The sequence below is a fragment of the Chiroxiphia lanceolata genome, chromosome 27, assembly GCF_009829145.1.
Source record: "Chiroxiphia lanceolata isolate bChiLan1 chromosome 27, bChiLan1.pri, whole genome shotgun sequence".
Classification (NCBI taxonomy): domain Eukaryota; kingdom Metazoa; phylum Chordata; class Aves; order Passeriformes; family Pipridae; genus Chiroxiphia; species Chiroxiphia lanceolata.
The window spans coordinates 1,331,980-1,352,778 of NC_045663.1; the positions used below are offsets into that span (position 1 = coordinate 1,331,980).

Consider the following 20,799-nt stretch of genomic DNA (forward strand, 5'->3'; position numbering starts at 1 on the left):
TGAGGAAATGCATAAGCGGAGCTCATTAGGGCAGAGCACGGCGAGCCGGCGGCCTCCCCGGCAGCGCCGGGCCGGGGGCTGCTCGTACCCGGGGCGGGCAGGGCTGGGGGGGCACCGGGGGCGGCACCGGCGCGGTCCCGGTTCCGCGGTGGGAGCCCCGCGTCTCCATCGCTCCGGCGGCTGGAGCCGGGCACGGCCCACCCCGGCCCCGTTCGGTGGCTGGGGGTCTGCGGGAGGTTGTGCGTCTCTTTGTGTCCCCCCCCCCCGGTGCCGAATTTGGGGCGCGAACCCCTCCGAGCGCTGCGCGAAGCCACCGATTTTTAGCGCTCCGAAAATCCGGGTGCGGCGGCGAAGCGAGGGCGGGGTGGGGGTGTGAGGGGGGGAGGGAATCCGTTCCCGGCCGCTTAGGGGCTTGTAGCTGTTGACCCCCCCGGAGCGGGGGGCGGGAGGGGGGCATTTTTGGTTTAATTAAATAAAAACGGCCAATTTCTGCTTCATTTCCACGGAATAATCCCGCACCGGCCGGGAACGGCCCCAGCCCCTCCCGCAGCCCCCGGAGGGGGGTAACGGTAGGAGGATCCCCCAAATTTCCCCCGTCAAACCACCCCTTGGGGCTCCCCGAACCCTGAGGGTCCCGCAGCACCCAGGGAAGGGAGAAGACGCGAAGGGAGGGGGGGCAGAACTCGTCCCCTCCACCCTCTGCCCGTGCGGGGCCGCATCCGCGGGGTCACCGGGATTACTATTATTATTATTATTATATATATTTTTTCAAATAATAAAATCCTCGTTATTTTTAGGTTCTGCTGCCAGAGCCGCCCCCGCGGCCCCCCTCTCTCCCCCCCCCGCCCCCCAAGCCCGGTGCCCCCCCCCACCAGCGCAGGGCTAACCTATCCCGCTCCCGACGTGAGGACGTCATTCCTTACGTAGTAAAATATGGAGAAAGCAAAGGGAAAAAAAAAAAAAAAAAAAAAAGACGCATTTTTTTTTTCCCTCCTCTCTCTCCCATCTCCATTTCCAAAAGGGACAAAATGGATGTTTGGGCGGAATCCGCCCACCCTACGCCACCCCGAGGCCCCGGCGGCGGCGGGCCGGGGGCTGCCCGGTTCCTCTCGGGGGGGAGTTCCCGGCGTTAAAGCCCCGGGCAGACGTTCTCTGTTTAACCCCACGTAAAGGCAACGTGATCGCGGGGGGCTCCGCTTCCCACAGCCCTGTGCCGCTCCCGGCCGGTCCTCTCCGGGAGCCGCAGCCCGGCTCCCGCACCGCCTGGATGGCCCCGGGCTCCGCGTCCTGCCCGCAGCCGGGGCCGGTTCCCCCCGTCCCCGCCCCGGAGGCTGCCGGTGTCCCGGCGGCTCTCGGCTCCCGCTGTCGCTAAGTCATTAATGGATGCAGATGTGCGGAGGGAGGTAAATAATCCCCCCCACTCCCCTTTTTTTTCGTCGCTGCTCTTTTCCCCCCCTTCTCCCTGCCCCGCACTGAACTCGCCGGGCCGGGGCGGCTGCCGGTGCTGCCGGTGCTGCCCGCAGGAGGGGCAGGGCTGTGCGGGCACCGGCGGCCGCCCCGCTCCCCCTCCCGCTTCTCCCAACTTGGAGGAAGTCCGCGAGGGGGGACCCCGCGCCTCCCCCTCCCTCGCCTTATTTTTTTTTGGGGGGGGGGGTGGGTGGGGTGTTATTTGCCCCCACCCCCCTCACACCCCATCCCGGATTAGGGTCCCGGCAGCCCCGGTGTGAGCGTCGGGCTGGGGGTGAGATGGCGGGGTGGGGGGGGGACGGACGAGGCGTGGAAAGCTGCCCTCCCTCCGGCTCCCGCAGCGCCGGGAACAATGGCCACGGGCTCCGTGGGGACAATGCCCGGCGGAGCCGAGCTGCTTGGGTTGCAGGACACGTCCACCACCGCCTCGGCCACCCCGGGCCCCGGCCCCCGGCTCCCCCGGGGCCCGCACCCCCCGCTCCCCCGGGACACGCACCCCCCGCTCCCCCGGGGCTGTGGGAAAGCGCGTGGCCGGGGTTGGCGGGGCGGGAAGCGGGAGGGAGGGGGATTTCACCAAACTTAGGCAAAAGTGTCCCCACCCCACCCCGGAGGTCGGTTCCGTCCCCTCCCGGGCTTTGGGGACCCCGTCGAGCCCGGCTCGTCCCTCTCGCCCGTCCCGGCTCTTCCCGCGAACTCCAGCGGGTGCTCCCGGCCGGGGATCAACAGGTGGGTGCCGGGCAGTGCCCAGGTACGCGCTCCCCGCGCCACCCTCCAGCCCCTTTCCCACCCCTCCGGCGCTCCCCCCTCTTCCCCCGAGCCCCCCTCCCCTCATTATTCCTGTTATCCCAAGGCAGCCTCCGTGCCCAAACGCCGGCATGTGCGAGGCAAACAGAGCGCGATTGTTCCGAGCCTGGGAACGCGCGGAGGGGGCGCGGGGGCCGCCGCCCGCCGCCCCCCGCCCGGCCCCCGCTCAGACGCGATTGTGATGGAAATAGGCCTTTTCCCCGCATGCTGTTGAACTTGATGTTGACTCCTTTTCTTTGGGGGTTTCACGTCTCCTCGGTCACTTGTTTTGTGGGAAAATTTTCTCCCGAGCTCCGGTGTGAAATTAATTAATCGGGGCCTCTAGATGGCAATGGGGACACAAAAGGGGACAGCCCGGGGAAACTCCGGCAAACTCACAAAAGCCACCCCCGGGGTTTGTAGCCCCGGGGCCGGTCGGACCGACTGCCCTGCCCTGCCCGGTGCCCGAGGTAAGGGGCTGCCGGAGCGAAGTTTCAGTGTGTGCAGCTATTTTTATTTTTATTATTTTTTTTTTTGAGGGGGGAAGGATTGAGGGGAAAAAAAAAAAGAAGAAAAAAAGAGGAAAAAATAGGGCAGGGAAAAAGGAGGTTGGGGGTGCTGTTTCGGGGGGAAGGTGTTGTGTGGGCATCCCCTTCCATCCCTCCCTGCTCTGCGTTGGTGAGAGGTTGTTGTATCCCAACTGTAAAAAAAAAAAAGGAGGAAAAAAAGGAGTAAAAAAAATTCCCCACGCAAAGGGCCGGGACTGAATTCGGCGTTTCTGGAGAAAGGAAGGACAAAAAAAAAAAAAAATTAATTATCATGTTTTATTATTATTATTATTATTATTTCCCCCCTTCCAAAAAAAAAAAAAAAAAAAGTGACAGTGACTGGGGGTGTTCCTCTGCCCGGCTCTGCCCGAGCGGGCACGGCAGGGAATTCCACGCCGTTGTTCCCCGAGCTGGGAAATCTCTGCCGTGCGCGGGGAGGGGGGGGGGGGAAAACCGTTTGCTCCCAGTTTGGACTGGGAACGGTTATTTGATTTCCAGACCCTCTCCTCGCTATTAGTTTCAACGGGTGCGGCGTGTCGTGTGTCCTCCGACGGGATTAGCAGCGACGGGGGGATAAATGGGAAATCAGATTTTCTTTGGGAGCACTTCGCAAGGCAGGATATGATTGTTTTGAGGCGGATCAATCTTTGCAAAGCGCTCGGGGCTTCGGGGAAGCATTTTTGCACGGGAACAGGCCAAAAAACGCGAGCGTCAAATGCCATCCCGCTCTTTGTTGCCACAACACCTTTGGGTGACAGCGGCCGCAGAAAGAAAAAAAAAAATCATTAAAATCTGTTGTATCTTTAGTTTTCGCCCACATCGATATTTCCAGCTGGGCGGGAATTCGGGTAAATTTGGCTGGCGATTTGGGGACCCCTTTTCCTCGGGGTCGCCCCCCCGCCCCTGCGGTGCTGGTTGAATTGAGCTGCGAAGCGACGTGGAAGGGAACGAGTCGTTGTGTTTTAAATGCAAATAATTCCCGGCGACGTTGGAATCAAACGAGGGCGGAGGGGGGGGGGAAGAAAAAAATTAAACAAAAAAATGAGGCGGGAAAAGAAAATGAAAAAAGGCGAGGGGGGGGGGTGGGTTATGGGGGGGAAATCTCGGTAGGAGGAAAAAAAAAAAGGAGGGAAATTAAAGAGCTGAAAAATCCGCTTTCGAGGGGCGCCGGGCCGGCCGGGCGGGCGAGCGGCTCCGGTGCCCGGGGAGCGGCGGGAGCTGCCCGGTGCCGGGCTCCGGTGCCCAGGGCACGGGGGAGATGGGCCGCCCCCCGCCCGGCGGAGACAGACAGACGGACGGACGGACAGGCAGCAGGTGCGGGGCTGCCCCTCCGCCGGGGTGCCCTGGATGTCCCCGGCAGCAGAGGCCGTGTCCCGCCTCGGCCCTGGGCGCCGGGCGGGGGTCCCCACTCCCCGCGTGGAAGGCGGGGGGCTCCCCACGCCCTGCCCGCCGGCCGGACCGTGCCCGCCTGGCCGGGCAGGGGCTCCAGCGCCGCCCACCCCCCACCCCCGCCGCCGGCGTCGCCGGGAAAGTTGCTCCAAGTTGGAGCGATGGCGGCGGCTCCTCCTGACGCCTCTTCTTCTCTCTTTCCCTCCCCAGGTGGGCTCGGCCGAGCGGCGTCGCGGCGACCGGACAGCGGGCGAGGCGGAGGTAACCGCGGCTCTCCCCCTCCTCTTTTCCAAAGGCGGCCCCGGGACGCGGCCGGTTCTCCCGGAGGGGATGCGGGGCAGGTGCGGGACCCGCAGTTGGCGACGTTGCCGGTAACGGTGGGAAGTTCCCGGGCGGGCGGGGAGCGGCACCCGGCGCATCCCCCGGTGCCGCGGGACAGGGGGGCCGGGGCCGGCCGGGCTGCCCGGGCTCCGCTGCTCCGATGGGGCCCGGGGTCCTCTCGCCGAGCCCTCCGCGCTGCCTCCCGCCGAGGCGGCCGCCGGTTCCTGCGGCGAGCGCCGTGCTCGCACCGGAGCCCAACATGGCTGCTCTAGTGAAGGCATTTGATTCACACGGGGGTGCAGGCGAGGGGAGAAAGGGGGGACCAGAGGCGCCGGGGCCGGTCCAGCCCCCGCAGCCGCCGGGGCGGCGGGTACGGGCGCGGTGACGGCTCGGTAAGTGCCGGGAGGAGCGGGGCCGGGCGGGCCCCGTGGAGCCCCCGCCGCGGACACGCGAGGGCCGCTCACCCTCCCCGCCTTGGCGATGCCAGGCTTCCCCCGCGCCCCTCGGGGACGGGCAGGCGTGGGCAGCGGGCACCGGCGGCCGGCGGGGGCGAACCGGGCGGCTGCGGCCCTGCCGGGCCCTGCGCGGGGGTTACCGGGCCCGCGGGCGGCGGGGAGCGGGACCGGCGGGGATGATGCCACCGCCACCCCCCCCCGGTGCCCGAAGCGGCCCCTCCTCGAGCCGGGCCCGGCCCGGAGGCGGCTCCCGGGGCAGCCACGAAGCTCCAGCGGTCCCGTTCGTTCCCTCGGCGGAGCTCCGGGGCCGCGGTCGTTGTCGGGGTTTTTACCCTTTGGGGGAAGGAGCGGGGCCGTGCCAGCCCGGGAAGGAGCCTCGGGCAGCAGAACCCACCGGGACGGCGGAGCGGGGCCGGGCCCGCCGGTGCCCCGGGCGGCGTGGACGGCAGCGGGGCCGAGCCCGCCGGGGCCGCGGCCACCCGGGGCTGGGCAGGGAGGCATTTCGGAGCCCGGTTTCGGAGGTAACGGCACCGGCTCGGCCCACGCGTGATGCGGACGCCCGGCGAGGATGACGGGCCGCAGCTACCGGGGGTGTGCGGGTGGGCGATCCTTTAATTTCGGCAACCGGTTGCCGCGCTGGCACCATCTTCCCGCTCGCGGTGGTTCGGCCGCGCCGCGGTGCACCGGGGCGGCGGGGACCGCGGGGGTGGCAACGGTAATAATTAATGGCAATAATAACAATAATTAATTAGTGGAGGCTCAGTAAGGGACGGACGGAGGAGGCACGACCCCGCACGGCCCCGGGGCGCGGCGCGGCGGCGGTTCAGCACCACGGAGAGCGGCGGGGCCGGTGCCCGGTCCCCGGTGCCCGGCGCCGGCGGGAGGATGCTCCGCTCTCGCCACGCGATGCTGCGGCCGCCGATTGAGGGTGGGGGGATCCTGCCGAAGGGTCCCCAGCCCCGGGGATCCCCGGTGAGGGGCAGAAAGCCCCGCTGCTCCCGGGGAGCCCCCGGTGCTTGCGGGTTGGCATCGCCTCAGGAGCCGCCGTGAATGGCGCCTTCAGAAGCAAATATTCTATATATTATATACGTTCTCGATATATAGGTGGGTGTGTATATATATATATATATATATATATAAATATATAAAAGGGCAGGTGTTTATAGCGGGGGCCAGGACGGATCTGTGCCTCCTCCCCAAAACCGGGAGCGCTGCGAGCGGGAGCCAGGCCCCGCCGCCCACCCCGACCCTCTGCTCCCGGTGCCCGCTGGAAAAGGAGCCCTCCTGGGGCTGCCCACGGCCGGGGCACAGGCCAGCGCTGTGCCCGGGGCTGCCCGGGGCCGGTGCTATGCCCGGGCCGCCTCTCGGTTTCGTTTTCCGCCGTTTCACCGGAGCGAGGTGCGATGAAGCTGCGCCGGGAGGGCCGCGGAACCCGCCGGGCCGGGGCCGAACTGGGGGTCCGGGGGTGTGAGGAGGCTGCGGAGAGCCAGAGGACAAATCTCGGGGGTCCTGCGCGGGTCTGGGTGGTCACAGGTGCCTGTGCGGGGCGGTGCGGGCATCAGGATGGGTACGGGTGCGAGCGCTCCAGGCGTGCCCCGGGGGGTGAGGGGGCACCTCTGTGTGCTGCCGGGTGCTCGCAGGGGTGCCCGGGCCCCCCTGGGTGCTGCGTGCCCACGGGGGTCGCGGTTGTGCCCTCCGGGGCGCTCCCGGGGTGAGGCGGCGGTGGGGGGGGGGGTGCCAGGGAAAGGCCGCTGCCCCCCGCCCCTGGTCGGGAGAGAGGAGCGGGGTCCCCGCACCGGGCAGAGCCGGCGGGGACCGGCCCCGGGCTACCGCACGGGGGGGACGTGGAGCCGGACCTCGGCCCCGCGCCCCGGGTTCTGCCCCGCCGCCCCTCCGAGCCCCGACCCCGCTTTGTCCCGGACCAGGGAGTGTTTTTTCCCGGCCGAGGCCGGGCCCGTCTGGGGAGCCTCTTTACCGCCCGGATAGGGGGCAGTTCCAGCCGTGTTTTACTCCTGAGCATCTTCAAAATTTCCCCCCGGCCATAGAGGCCCGTGAGCGCAGCACCGACGGGAGGGACCAGCCGCCCCCCCTCCATCCCTGCCCCCGGCCGCTCCTCCTCCCGGCACACGGGGTTTAACCCCAGGCTTTGCCGGGGGGGGGGGAGGCTCCGCCACCTCCCTGCCCGAGCGGGGTTACCCCCGGGGCACCGCCGCCTCCCCGACGGGGCGGGCCGGCTGCTGCGGGAGGCTGGTCCGGGGGGGCCCGGGGCGAGCAGACGGACCGGCCCCCGGGGACAGCGGCGGCCGTGGCGAATGGCGCTGCCCCCCCGGGAGGGGGGTGACCCCTGCCCCGGCCCCACGCCCGGGCTGTCCCAGCCCCGCCGCTCGGGCTTTGTCCCCGCCGGCCGCCCCGTCCCTCCTCCCGCCCTCCCCCGCCCTCCAGCCAACCCTCCGCCGACGACTCTGCCTCAACTTTAGAAGCAGGTCCCGGAGGCGCCGGGCAGCGGGATCGGGACCCACACCGGCACAGGGCGAGGGCATCCATCCTCCTTCCCGGGCTGAGCCTCCTCCCCTCCTTGCCAGCCTGGGAAGGATGCGGCGACCCGGAGCCGACGGCGACCACGGGCAGCACCGGCCCCGGCGGGGCGAGCAGGTACCCCCTCCCCGGGACCCTTCCCTCGCACCCCTTCTGCGAGTCTCTCGTCCTCCCCACGTCCCCCGTTGGGGACCGGGGCAGCCGCTCCGCCGAGTTTCCCTCCGAACGGCCGCACGGTCGGAGCCCCCTCCTTGGGCAGCTCTTCGGGAACATCTCCGGGAACATCCCCGGGAACATCCCCGGAACATCCCGGGAACATCCCCCGCCGGTGCCCAGGGCCGGTGCCCGGAGCCTCCCGGCCGGGGCGCAGAGTCTCTGCGGGGACGGGGCCATCCCAGAGGGGCTCAGGGAGACCCCCCCTTCGCGGGAGATTCACGGCCCGGACCCCCAGGATCCGCGGGGTCCCTGCCGGGTTTGCAGGGCCCGGCTGGCGGGAGCGGATACGGGAGGAAGGGGAGAAAGAGGAGAAGAGCGCGGGGACGCCGTGGAAACCCCCGGGGGGGGCCCTTTCGACTGGGCCCGTCCCTTCCCCAAACCGCTCTCATGACTCAGCAGTTCCGTACCAGTAATTTCCAGCAATTATAAAGTGGGAATGGGCTCCCGGCTGGGTCCGGGGGCGAATTTGGGGCCGGGAAGGCGGCAGGTCCCTGGGCCGCGGGCGGCAGGGACGGATCCTGGGGGGACACCCTGCCCTGCCGCGACCCCGGGGCCGGGGGGGGGGGCTGTGCCAGGTTGAGCCCGTTTTGGGGTGCGGGTCCTTTTGGGGTGCGACGTCGAGTCGGGGCTCCCGGGTGGGCACCCGAGGGTCGCGTGCGTCGCATCCCAAGGCGCCGGAGACGATTCCCGCTCTCCCTCCAAAACCTTCGGGGTTCCTTAAAGTTGTTGGCAGCGAGGGCACACAGCTCGTGGCCACCCCGGGGGTGGGAGCCAACCCCCCCCTTCCGGGGGCACGAGGCCCGTTGTTGTTGTTGTTGTTGTTGTAGAGACCTGGGCGGGTTTTTCTCTTTGGTTATCTAGCTGTATGAGTGTATGTGATATCATAAAGCTAGAGAACCGAATGTAAAAACCCGCCTGCCATCCTCGGGGAGAACAGCCCTGCCCTCCTGGCACGAGGGGGGCCCGCTGGCCACCGGCTGGAAGCCGAACTGCGGCCGTGGAGTGGAGATTTCACCGGGGTTTTGCCTTTAATCATTTTTACTGAGGCCCAGAACCGGCTCCTGCGCCAGGGTGATTATTTTGATTCCAACCTTGGGTTCCTCAGGCTACCGACAAACCCAACACCTTTATTTTATTAATTTTTTGCCTTTTTTTTTTTTTTTAATTTTTTTCCCGTTTTCGGTTTGTTTTTTTTTCCCCCCACCACGGTTTTAATTTCCACGCCGACAATTAAAGCTCCCTCGCGCCGGAGATAAACGAAAACGGGGCCAAGCTCAGAAATAACCCCCCGAGAAAAACCCTGTTTTATAACGAAGTGGAAGGAAAGTTGCTCAGATATATGTCACCGCATGCAAATTGTAATTTAGCACCAACCCTTTTTCCGAGGCCGATTTATCTACCGGGGGAGAGAAATAAATCATCGCCGCTCGTCGCCTGTTCTGCATCTGCGGGGAGGCTGCAGCTTTGTTCTTGGGAGAGAGGGATTTGGGAGCATCGCTCCGAGGGCTCTCCGCTCTCGGCCACCCCCGGGTCCCTCCTGGAGCCTCCGTGCTCCTCCTTTGCCGCCTGTGGATTTGGGAGTTGCGTCCCTCTCCCTCCTTCCCTCCTGCTCCCCTGAGGTGCCCGGGGAGGCTCAGCAGAGGGAGGGGTGTGGGGCTGAGTGGGGGCCCTGGAGCGCTGGATGCAGCCCCGTGGTTGGTGCTGGGAGAGGGGAAAGGCTGTTAAGGGGTGACCCCAAAAGGCTGGGCCGTCCCCGGGTATTCCTGGGAAGCTCAGGGAAGGTGTTTTAGGGTGGGATGCAGTGGAATGGGCAGCGAGGGAGGTCCCTCCGTGCCTGAGGGCTCTTGGGTGTTTGGAACTGGGAAGTGAGGAGGCTCCACAGACGGATCCAGGCACCCTTGTTGTTAAACCATGGCAGGACCAGGACCATCCAGCGGGATGCAGGCACGGCACGAGGGCGGCCGGAGCAGGGCGGTGGCACCGGGGCACCTCCATTCTCCTCTCACTGCTGGGTCTTTGCAGCATCAATGCCCTGGCTGGGCTGGTGCTGAGAAACAAGAAGGGGAAGAGCTCCAAAAATTAAAATCCCGACGCCCCAATCCCTCGCTCCGTCCGCCTCTCCCTGCCCGGCACATCCCGGTCGCACCTCCTCTTCCACCTGACGTGTCTGGAGTCTGCAGCACGGGAGGAATTTGAGGTGCAACTTCCTCCCTCTCCCTCCTGGCAGGTCTTGCTTTGTTCTGGCAGCAGAGGAGCAGATTCCTTGTCCCGGATCCCTGTGATCCCTGGCGCTGCTCCTGCCCCTCCAGCCTGCACGGACACCCCGGGCTCACCCAGCCTGGGCCTTTTCCCGGGCAGGGAGGACACGGACTCCATCCATAGTGCGGGATAAACCCCCTGTACACCCCACACCGTGGTGTGGGATAAAGAGCAGATAGTCCCCTGTACACCCCGTGTCCCAGGGAAATATTCCACCTGGGAATTGGGAACAGGAGTGTGGATGCTCCGGCCGTGGTGATGCCGAGCCGGGCCACAGCCTTTGCTGCAGCACCACACGGAGCTGCCGAGGCACCCGGACACACCGGCTTGTCTCCTTGCCAGAGACACTGATCCCGGGGAAAATGTGCCCTGTCCAATGGCTGATGCCACCTGCGGGGCTGGATGGGCAGGAAAACCTGTTCCCTGTTCCCTGGCTCCTCGGCTCTTCACCCTGAGCTCCTCCAAGGGACGGCAGGACGCTGTCGGAGCGGGTTTTCCGTGCTGGACCCACTTATATCCTTTCACCCACCTCAGGCTCTCCAAGGTCTGGCCCAGCCGTGGATCCTGTAGCTTTGTGTGTGAGTTAGGGCAGGGTTTGGGCTTCCAAAGCACCAGAGGAAGGCACTGGCTGCCGGGGGAAGCGTTCCAGCACAGCGAGGCCGTGCGGGGACAGCCGGAAGGATCCAAGCGCTGCCTGTGCCACAGCAGGAGGGATGCCCAGCGCCCAGCACGGGTTGCTGATGCTGGACACCAATCCTGCCCTCACCTCTCACACTCCCAGCCTGGAGCACACCCCAAAAACCACCCCCACACACCCCAACACCCCGGCGGGAATCGGCGGGGAAGCGGCGCAGGCTCTGCCGCGCGCCGAGAAACCTTCCCCTCCCTCCCGACTACTTGTAAACCATTTAGCAGGAATTTCTTAAAATAGGTTCCACTTTAAGGACTTATCTTCTGAATACCATTAATTTTCTGGGGTTCATTAAAAGCAAACTTGGTATCATGGCAACGGAATCTATTCCAGGGGAAGCAGCCAATGGCACCGCGCGGCGTGTGCGACCGAAGGCGAGAGAAAGGAGCCTTTCAGGTTTATTCTCGGGCTTGTGCCTCTCTCTGCGAGTGAAGTTTTTAATTTCCAGTGTTTTATTCCCCTCACAGAATATTCTGTAATTTCTCCCGGCAAATCCCTGCGGGGAGGGGAGGGGGAAAGAAAAAAAAACAAACCCGACAACGCGCCGGCAAATCTCGGGGAAATCGCCTCCCTCGTGGGCTGAGGAGGTGGCGGAGGGATGAGGTGGGAGCTTGGGGTGGTGGATCGGGCTTGGGACAGCCAGGCTGGTCCCTCTGGGGTCGGCACTGCCAGCCCTGATGTCACCCTTGGGAGAGATGCTGGGCACGGGCACCTCCGGCCACCCCGGCTGGATCCGGGAGTGCCCGGCGGGATTGGGGGCTGCTGGTAAAGAGGCCGCTAATCCCCGGCTCATTTCCCCCGCCCTGCTGAAGAAATAGTCATTATTTTCCTTTTAATCCCATCTCCCTCCTCTTTTCCATGAGGCCCTAAGCTGCAATCTCGTTCCTGGGGGATGTTATGCCGGGGGATAATCCCGGTACAGCTACTTTGGGGCAGGGGGTGGTTCCCAGCCCTGGGTGAGGGCTGAGCTGGGGCTCTCCAGTCCTTGTTCCCGGCACAGGGAGAGGAGCTGGGATGAGCATCCCGGTGCCAGCACAGCAGAGTGAGGAGGGGACAGGGGGGTAACCCCCAAAATCCCGTGTCAGTGTGGAGATGGGAATAGGGAGCTCATGGTTGGCTTGGTTGTGGGGATGCCAGGGCACTGCCACTGCCCTGTGGTGGTTCAGGTGTTGGATCCGGCCTCGGGCTTGGCACTGGGACAGAGGGAGCCCTTTGTGCCGTGGTTGGTGTGAGGGGTGGAAGGAGCTGCAGGAATTCTGGGATTTGGGGTGCTGAGAGGAGCCAGGAGGCTGCTCCACCTCTACCACCAGTCTTTTGGGGGGGAACCAGCACCCTGTCTGCCAGAACCCTAAAAATAACCTTGCCTGCCCCCCCCATCAGCACAACATCCAGGTTTTAATTGGGGAGGGGTGGCAGGAATTGAGTTTGGAGCCATCCGGGCCAAGGACACCCACCGCAGGTGCCCGAAGGTTTGCAGGTTCTCAGCCTTTAACCCCAAATCTCCCCATCCCTCAGTGAGAGGCTCCCTATGCCCCCCATTCCCCTGCCCCAGCCCTGGCATTTCTCCTTTCCCCCACCACAAACTGATGATTTTCCAACTTGATAACAGTGTGTGTGTGTATGGGGGGGGAAACCAAGTAATTTATGATAAAAACTATCACTTCAGCCGACATAAAGCAGGAAATCCCAGACAAAACCATCTCCACGGGATGGAGGGAATGAGAACCAGGGATGGGTTTACCTTTAGGCCATTTGCAAACCATCACTGCCCAGGCCCCAGCAAACAACAATCCCTTCCCATCAGGTTTGGGGCTCCTGTTTATTTTGTTTATTTACCCCGAGCTGGGGGGGGGGGGAGGCAAGGCCAGGTCGCCTCTTCAGCTGCTAATTTTTATAGATGTCAGGATGGAGATGTCAGGATTCATCCAGCCTGGATAAATCAGGCGCTGGAAGTGCTGGGAGCAGTGTGAGAGCTCTCAGCCCTCCCTCAGTGCCTGAGGGGTGAGAGTGGGACCTGCACCCACACGGGGTGGGTGAGATGAGGCTTTGCATGCCCAGGACATCAAGGTCTGTTCCCAGGATATTGGGGTCTGTTCCCAGGATATCAGGGTCTATTCCCGACCCACCAGCCCCACAGGATGTGCTGGAGCACTGCTTTCTCTCTCTCTCCCTCTCTCTCTCTCTTTTTTTTTTTTCTTTTTATGAAGAAATTATTATTTACAGTTTAATATCTTCATGTTTCTATGGGAACTCCGTGGCTGCGCCGGGTGGAGGAGTCAAAACCAGCTGAGGAAATGGGAATATTGGAAAGCAAGGGGAGCAGGGCGGGTGCTTGGACTGGGGCGGGGGGCAGGTGCTGGATGTGGGGGGGACCCCCCACGTGTCTGTGGTGCTCGGGGTGCCGAGGACGTGGCCTTGGTGGCCGCGCTTTGTCCCTCCTGCCAAAGCCAGACCCTCCTCCCGGGCTCAGCAAGCGCTTTGTGAGCTTGGTCGGAGCTTCCTTTCTCCTTCCCCACGCCGGGAATGCTCCAGGCACAGGGAAAACCCCTCGGGAATTGATGGGTCTTTGGCACACGAGGGTTGGCTGAGCCCCCTCGCCACGGGCACGTGTGGGCATCGGTCACCCCTGGGCATCAGCCACCCCTGGGCATCAGCCACCCGTGGGCAGCGCTGCAGCCCCGAATGTAGGTCACGCACACACACACACGTGTGCATCAGCACATACATATGTTGGCTTCAGAGAGCTCGTCCTCGCTGATCCCAACCCCATCCTCACTGATCCCTACCCTGTTCTCACCAATCCCAATCCTGTACTCGCTGATTCCAACCCCACCTCATCGATTCCAACCCCACCTCATTGATCCCAACAACATCCTCAGCGATCCCAACCCCATCCTTGCTGATCCCAACCCCATCCTCACCGATCCCAACCCCATCCTTGCTGATCCCAACCCCACCCCGCTGATCCCAACCCCATCCTCAGCAATCCCAACTCCACCTCACTGATCCCAACCCTGTTCTCGCTGATCCCAACCCCACCCTCACCAATCCCAAGCCCATCCTTGCCAATCCCAACACCATCCTTGCTGATCCCAACACTGTCCTCACTGATCCCAGCCCCACCTCGTTGATCCCAAACCCCATCCTCAGTGACCCCAACCCCATCCTTGCTGATCCCAACCCTGTCCTCACCGATCCCAACCCCACCCTCACCGATCCCAACCCCATCCTTGCTGATCCCAACCCTGTCCTCACTGATCCCAACCCCATCCTTGTTGATCCCAACCCTGTCCTCACCGCTCCCAACCCCATCCTTGTTGATCCCAACCCCACCCTCACCGATCCCACCCCACGCCGCCGATCCCGTCCCGGCGCGTGGCCGACGGACAGATTCCCGTTTCCCAGCGCAGGGCACGTGGCGTTGGGCACCGGGAGAGGGGGTGGGGACCAGGGGGGGCCCCCCTGCCTGGCACCAGCACCGGAGCTCATGCGGAAAGCGCGCGGTGGCGGCGCGGCCCCTCTCCCCCTAATCGCGGCTGACAGGGACTCGCTCGTGGCCACGTCCCCGCGCCGGGCGCGCGGCGAGGACGGAAGGTGTGCCACGGCCCCGCTCGTGTCACAAAGGATCCGTCAGAGCAGCGGGGAAAGGTCAGCGGGGAGGGAACCAGCGAGCCCCGAGGACGGGGCCCTGTCTGTCTGTCTGTCCGTCCGTCCTGCTGCCCCCGCCGAGGGGAGCGGGAGGTGGGCTTCAAAAAATTCCCGGGAAATAATAATTGTGGGTCCTGTCACTGCCTCTTGGCTGCGGGGGCCTTTTGGGGATGGTGTTTTCAAGCCTTTCCTCCGCTGCTACCACCAGGAATGTATTTATTTATTTTTAATGAAAAGCACGATCCCGGTGCTGCTCCGGGGCCGGGCCTTGGCAAACAGGGGAAGGTGTTGGGAATGGGGAAGGTGCTGGGAATGGGGAAGGTGCTGGGAATGGGGAAGGTGCTGGGAACGGGGAAGGTGTTGGGAATGGGGAAGGTGATGGGAATGGGGAAGGTGTTGGGAATGGGGAAGGTGCTGGGAATGGGGAAGGTGTTGGGAATGGGGAAGGTGTTGGGAATAGGGAAGGTGCTGGGAATAGGGAAGGTGCTGGGAATGGGGAAGGTGCTGGGAATAGGGAAGGTGCTGGGAATGGAGAAGGTGCTGGGAATAGGGAAGGTGCTGGGAATAGGGAAGGTGCTGGGAATGGGGAAGGTGCTGGGAATAGGGAAGGTGCTGGGAATGGAGAAGGTGCTGGGAATAGGGAAGGTGCTGGGAATAGGGAAGGTGCTGGGAGTAGGGAAGATGCTGGGAATAGGGAAGGTGCTGGGAATGGAGAAGGTGCTGGGAACAGGGAAGGTGCTGGGAATAGGGAAGGTGCTGGGAATAGGGAAGGTGATGGGAATAGGGAAGGTGATGGGAATGGGGAAGGTGATGGGAATAGGGAAGGTGCTGGGAATGGGGGCTGTGCCTCCATCCCCGGCTCCAAGGAGCGACCCCCCGGCTCCGCCGTCCCCGGAGCTCCCAGCCCCGACTTTCTCTGCCCTAATTCCCTGGGAAACCAGGCGAGGGCTGATCCTCTCGTGGCTGTTTATTGTTTGTTGGAAGTCTTGGATTTGTGCGGAGCGTGGAGGGGATTTCTGGGTAAATCACGGGCTCGATGTTGGGGGGAATCGAGGTGTGACGCGCCCGGATCGCCCCGTCCCTGGGGAAATCCCGTCCCTTCGTGTGGCAGGCGGGGATTTAACGTGGAATGTTTACTCCAGGAGCACTAAAAGCTGGTTGTGAAACGTGGGCATGAGAGGGGTGATGGTGTGTTTGGGGTCCCCACAGCTGGGTGGTGGAGGGGGGCACAGCCACCAGCCCCGTGTCCCCTCCGCTCTGGCCTCAAAACAGCGACAGCCACTGGTACTTTTTACCTCCTTCCTGTTTTCCCTCAATTCTTACACCAAAATCGAAGCGTGGAGATCCCAGAGCGAAGCGAGGGTGGGTGTCCAGGCCGAGGGCACTGCCTGGGGCACAGAAAACCACCTCAGCTCACCAAGGGCACTGCCTGGGGCACGGAAAACCACCTCAGCTCACCACGATCCTCCCCGACACCCCTCCCAGGGCGGACTTTAGGGCTAAACCCCCCCCCGTGCCAAGCCAGGAGGGGCCCACGTGTGCTCCCACAGCCACCCCCGGGCTTGCACACGCGTGTGCACGTGTGGCCAGGCCGGGCCCCGGGTCCTGGCTGCTCGGGAGAGAGACGTGGGGTGCGAGTGGCATTTCAATGCAACCCCGGGCGGGAACAATGAGGTGTGTTTTTAAGGGACTGTGAAAGGGGCTTTTTTTTTTTTTTTTGTGTGTGTGTGTGTGTTTTTTTTTTTTTTTCGCCGCCGAACGACTGAAAAGGCGGCGGCGAAGAGGGGGGGGAGGGAGGGAGGGGAGCCCGGGCAGCCCCTCCATTAGCTCAGTGCAGCAGCGAGAACAGCTGTGAAAAGAGCCCAGGCCTTTTTCCCACGCCCAGAGGAGCGGAGCGAGGGAAGGAGCCCTCCCAGCGAGGTCAGATCCCATCACTAATATATACACAGGCTGTGCCCTCATTCACGTCACCCCGGCGCAGGTTTGTTTAAGGCACACACACACTGACACTAATTTCTCCTCGCCCTCGCTCCCCCAGCCGGCCCCATTATGGTTAAACCCTCCCCGTGCCCCGGCGACGGCTGGCGGCGCCCGGGGGGGGCGGGAGGGAGGGTTTTTTTTTTTTATTTATCCCCTCCCCTCCCTCCCCGCCCCCCAACACCTGACCGACAAGGTCAAGACGAGCCGCCCGCGCCGTCGGTTGTGTCCGGCAGCTGCTGCCGCGCCGGGAACGGCGGCTCCAGGAATGCGGAGCCGGGGCCCCGCAGATGGGACCTGGCGGGGCTCTGACACCCGGCACTCAGCTGGTGCAGGCAGGAGGGGGGGGATGCTGAGCCCCGGGGGGGTGAAATAACCCCCCTCATCCAGGCTGCGGGCATCCCTGGAGCGTGGCTGGCTGATGCCGGCGGAGCTCCGGCCTCGGAGGGTGGAGTTGGAGGGTCTTTGCTGGGGGAGAGGGAGAGGGGTTTGCTCAAAACTCACACCCTGCAGGTTCCAGAGCGCTAATGGGGAGTTTTGGGGTGGTTTTGGTGCTGCCAGTGGGGTGGCTGGGTGATGCCCCTGCACAGGGCACAGGCCACGCCGGGCTCTGCCAGCGCTGCCCTCGCTGTCGCCATCCCCATCCCCTGCACCCCGGCACTGAGGGGGCTCCAGGGGTTATTCCTGCTGGGGGGGTGCAGGATTTGGGGTGCAGGGGTGTTCTACAACCCTCACAGGGGGCGAGGGGGCTTCTCCCTTCCCAGCCCTCCCATTCCAGGGCGCATCCCGTCCCCACGTGCTGCCAGCCCAGCCCAGCCCAGCCCAGCCCAGCCCAGCCCGGCATCCACCACTAGACAGGCAGCAGATAAATCAGGTCTTGTTTATTCCCGCGCCTGGGTTCGGTGTGTGAGTTCATTTTAAAACGTTCTGCCTTAAATTACAGCCTAATAAATCAATACCCACTTAGCGAGGCGGGCGAGCGGCCGCGGGCTCGAGCGGAGAATTAGAGAATTAAAGTTGCCTCCGCGGCAAACTCGGGCTTTGGGAAGGGTGAGGGAGGGTCCCAGCTGTCCTGGGACACGTGTGGGCACGGCTGGGACACGTGTGGGTGTGGATGGGATACTTGTGGGCATGGCTGGGCTGGGCTGGAATTCGCCCGTGCGTGGATGAGCCAGGTCAGGAGGTGTGTACACGGCTGGGACACGCCTGTGGATGGCCAGAACACATGTGTACGTGGCTGTGCGTGGTTGGAACACGCGTGTGCATGGTTAGGACACGCATGGGCGTGGCCAGGACACGTGTGTACATGGCTGGGACACGCGTGTCATGGCTGTGTGTGGCCCAGAGGTGCACGTGGGTGGCTGTGCACGGTTAGAACATACATGTGCACGGCTGTGCATGGCTGGGACACGTGTGTGCATGGCAGGGACATGTGTGTACCTGGCAGGGACACAGGTGCCATGCATGTGGGCGGCTGTGCATGGCCAGAACACGTGTGTGTGTGCGTGGCTGCCTTGGCAGGGACATGTGGCAGGGCAGGTTTGTGCCACCAACCCCCCGTGCAGGGATCTGGGGCGGCCCCAGAGCTGATCCCACCTCCCTCTCCCGTGACTTGGGGGTTCTCTGGATTCCCCCCAAAGGGGATAACCTGGTCCCTCACCCCCACATCCCACCCTCCTGTGCCTCAGTGCCCCTTCCCCTCTCCGGGCAGCCTGTGATGCCCCCACTCACGGCTCTCCCTGCCCGTCCTCCCCTCCCTTCACCCCTCTGCTCACACCTTGCCCTTGGCTAATCCCCTTGTATTTGTCTGGGCCGCCTTCCAGGGCCACCCACCTCTTTATATCGGGCCACTGCCGAGTGAACGCTGCCTTTGCTCTGCTAAACGGGGGCTCCTCCTCGGCACGGGACCCGACCTTTCACATGCAGCTCACCTTTTTGGGGGCTGCCCTTCCCCTCCCACCACAGCCCCCTCCATCCTCCTCCTCCTCCTCCTCCTCCTTTCTTCCCGAGGATCCAGTGCCTGGCACGGGGGCATCCACAGCCACCTGATCCCACCGCAGCCGCCCCTGGCGATGCCAAGGACCCTCGTCCCCGTCCCTCCCCACCCTCCCCCACGTGTGTCGAGGCCGGTTTTCTCCCTCCCTCCCCCCCCCTCGTCTCCCTTGCCAAGCCCTGACACTCGATGGCAGCCCCATTCAAAATGCATGGGCTCCCCCCCCCAGCCCCCCTTTCCCGAGCGCGCGCGCCCCGGTCCTTTTGAACTAAAAGGATTTTTCTCAGAGGCTAAGTTCAAAATGTGCGGGGGCCCGTTATTTATTTATCACCCCCTCTATGTATTATTCATTTATTTAAAAATGTATGGCAGCTGGGAGCCCCGGTGTTTAATCATCACCCCCACGGATGGCGAGGGCCAGGTGGAGCCGGCCCGGCCCCCCTCGCTCCGCCGCTAACCTGGCGCGGTGGCCGCCGCCGGCCCGCCCGGGCTCACGCCTCATTTACCGCGAACCCGACCAAAAATAACCCCCCCCCAGGTATTCCAGGGGGATGCCGAGGACCTGCTGTGCCCCAAATGCCGCGTGAGGGTGTGTGGGGCTGTCGTTGTTGTTGTGGGGCTGTCGCTGTGTTGTTGTTGTCGTCGTCCTCCTCCTCCTCCTCCTTGGCGCTGTTTTATTTTGGGGCTGAGGACGAGGATGTGCCCTGCTCGCCCCTGCCTGGGCCGCTCTGCTGTTCCCCCCTGGTGTCCCCAGCTGGCCTGTCCCCACCACTGGGAGCCTGGAGAGCCTGGAAGGGGCTGGCATAGGGCTGACAGCAAGAAAACAAGGCAGAAAAAGGGGAAAACTGGTCATGCTTCGCTTTGCCTGGCAAGACGGGCAGGAGAGGACACACCCAGCCCTGCTGGCACCCCCGTGTCCCTGCAGGGCAAGAGGGGACACATCCAGCCCTGCTGGCACCCCTGTGTCCCTGCAGGACAGGAGGGGACACATCCAGCCCTGCTGGCACCCCCCTGTCCGTGTAGGGCAGGAGGGGACACATCCAGCCCTGCTGGCACCCCCTGTGTCCCTGCAGGGTGGGAGGGGACACATCCAACCCTGCTGGCACCCCTGTGTCCCTGCAGGGTGGGAGGGGACACATCCAACCCTGCTGGCACCCCTGTGTCCCGGCAGGGCAGGAGGGGACACATCCAGCCCTGCTGGCACCCCCCTGTCTGTGTAGGGCTCAGCAAGGGGGTGAAGGACTGAGTGGCCCTCGTGGGAGGAGCATGAAGGGTTAAAGATGCTCAACCCCCCCCCCCCCCCCCAAGAGCCCCCACCACCCTCTTCCTCGCTGGGACAGTCACTAATTGAGACAGCTTCAGCCCCTGCCTCCCTCCTCTCCCCCTGGGGCTGAGCTGCCTCTTCCCAGGGGGAGCACATTGTCTGCTCCAGCGGGTTGATGTAATCCCTAAGCCCGAACAATACTTCCCCACCCCGCTCCGGCTGAAAGGGTATTAGTTGCCCAATGAGATAATTACTCCACAGGCCACCCTAATCATCCCCTCCTCGGTCCAGCCGCTCTCCCCGCCCGACTCAGCCCCGAGGGCACCCGGGATGTGGGATTGGGGAGCCCCGGGGTGATGCTGCTGGAGGTGCTCACGCTGCACGGCCACAGTGACCCCAAAATCCAGCAGGAGGATATCCTGGGGAAGAGGGATGTGCTGCTGAGGTGTCACCTCCAGCCTGGTGGCTGTTGTCACCTCAAAATGCCGCCCACCCGCTGTCGGAGCACAGGGGGATGAACCCGCCCCCGGCGTGATGGGATTTGGGGTTTTCCAGAAGTCACAACCCCACCTTGACCCCCTCAGGAAGGGCCTGGGCTGGCAAATGTCCCCTGAGTGCCCGACAGGGAGCACAGGCCCGTCAGGCTGAAGCCTGGGGAAGCAGAATTCCGTGTTTTCGTCAAATATCAGCACTCACAGGATCAACGAGGTTGGACCCGATTTCAGAACCCGAATCTCAGCGGTTTAAAGCCCCGCCCCAATCCACAGGATAAATGGGAAGTTTCCAGACTTGGTTTGTCAGGGAACAATCCCAGTTTTCAGCTCTGCTCCCCCATTCCTTGAACGCCTGACGTGGAGCTGGGAATGCTGCAGGAAAAAGGACCTGTTTAGGGCTGCTGAAATTAAAGCCTGGTTCTTATTAATCCTGCTCTTTGCAGCTCTGGCTATGCCAAAGTCAGGGATTATTCCATCCCATTCCCATCCCGGAATGCTGGTACAGTACGACTGAGGCAGGCAGGGAATTAATCTCCTGTAGGTTTTGTTGATCCCAACCCCAGGAATGGTGGCCAGGGGGGAAACTCAGGGGCTGGGGGGGAGGGACAGAGGGACACTGTCCCTCTGCCACCAGGGATTTGTGATGGGAGTCAGGGTTTGGTGGGATGGTCACTGGGATGGTCACTGGGATGGTCAGTGGGATGGGATGGGTTTGACCAGGGATGGGGTTTGAGTGACAGGTCCAGCAGCATCACGGTC

At 63.6% G+C, this 20,799-nt stretch overlaps 2 long non-coding RNA genes across 2 annotated transcripts in view; one reads left to right on the forward strand and one right to left on the reverse strand.

Annotated features, from left to right (window-relative positions):
• The first annotated feature begins 1,292 nt into the window (after positions 1-1,292).
• The window catches only part of LOC116799274, a 34,795-nt gene continuing 15,288 nt past the window's right edge, over positions 1,293-20,799 (forward strand). Inside the window, exons 1-2 of the long non-coding RNA XR_004361031.1 lie at positions 1,293-1,403; positions 4,398-4,564. This is a non-coding gene — a long non-coding RNA (uncharacterized LOC116799274). The remainder of the gene's footprint in view (positions 1,404-4,397; positions 4,565-20,799) is intronic.
• LOC116799275 lies at positions 9,031-10,744 on the reverse strand. Its single transcript, XR_004361032.1, has 2 exons — positions 10,503-10,744; positions 9,031-9,761 (listed from the first exon to the last, which is right to left on the reverse strand). It is a non-coding gene; the product is annotated as an uncharacterized LOC116799275 (long non-coding RNA).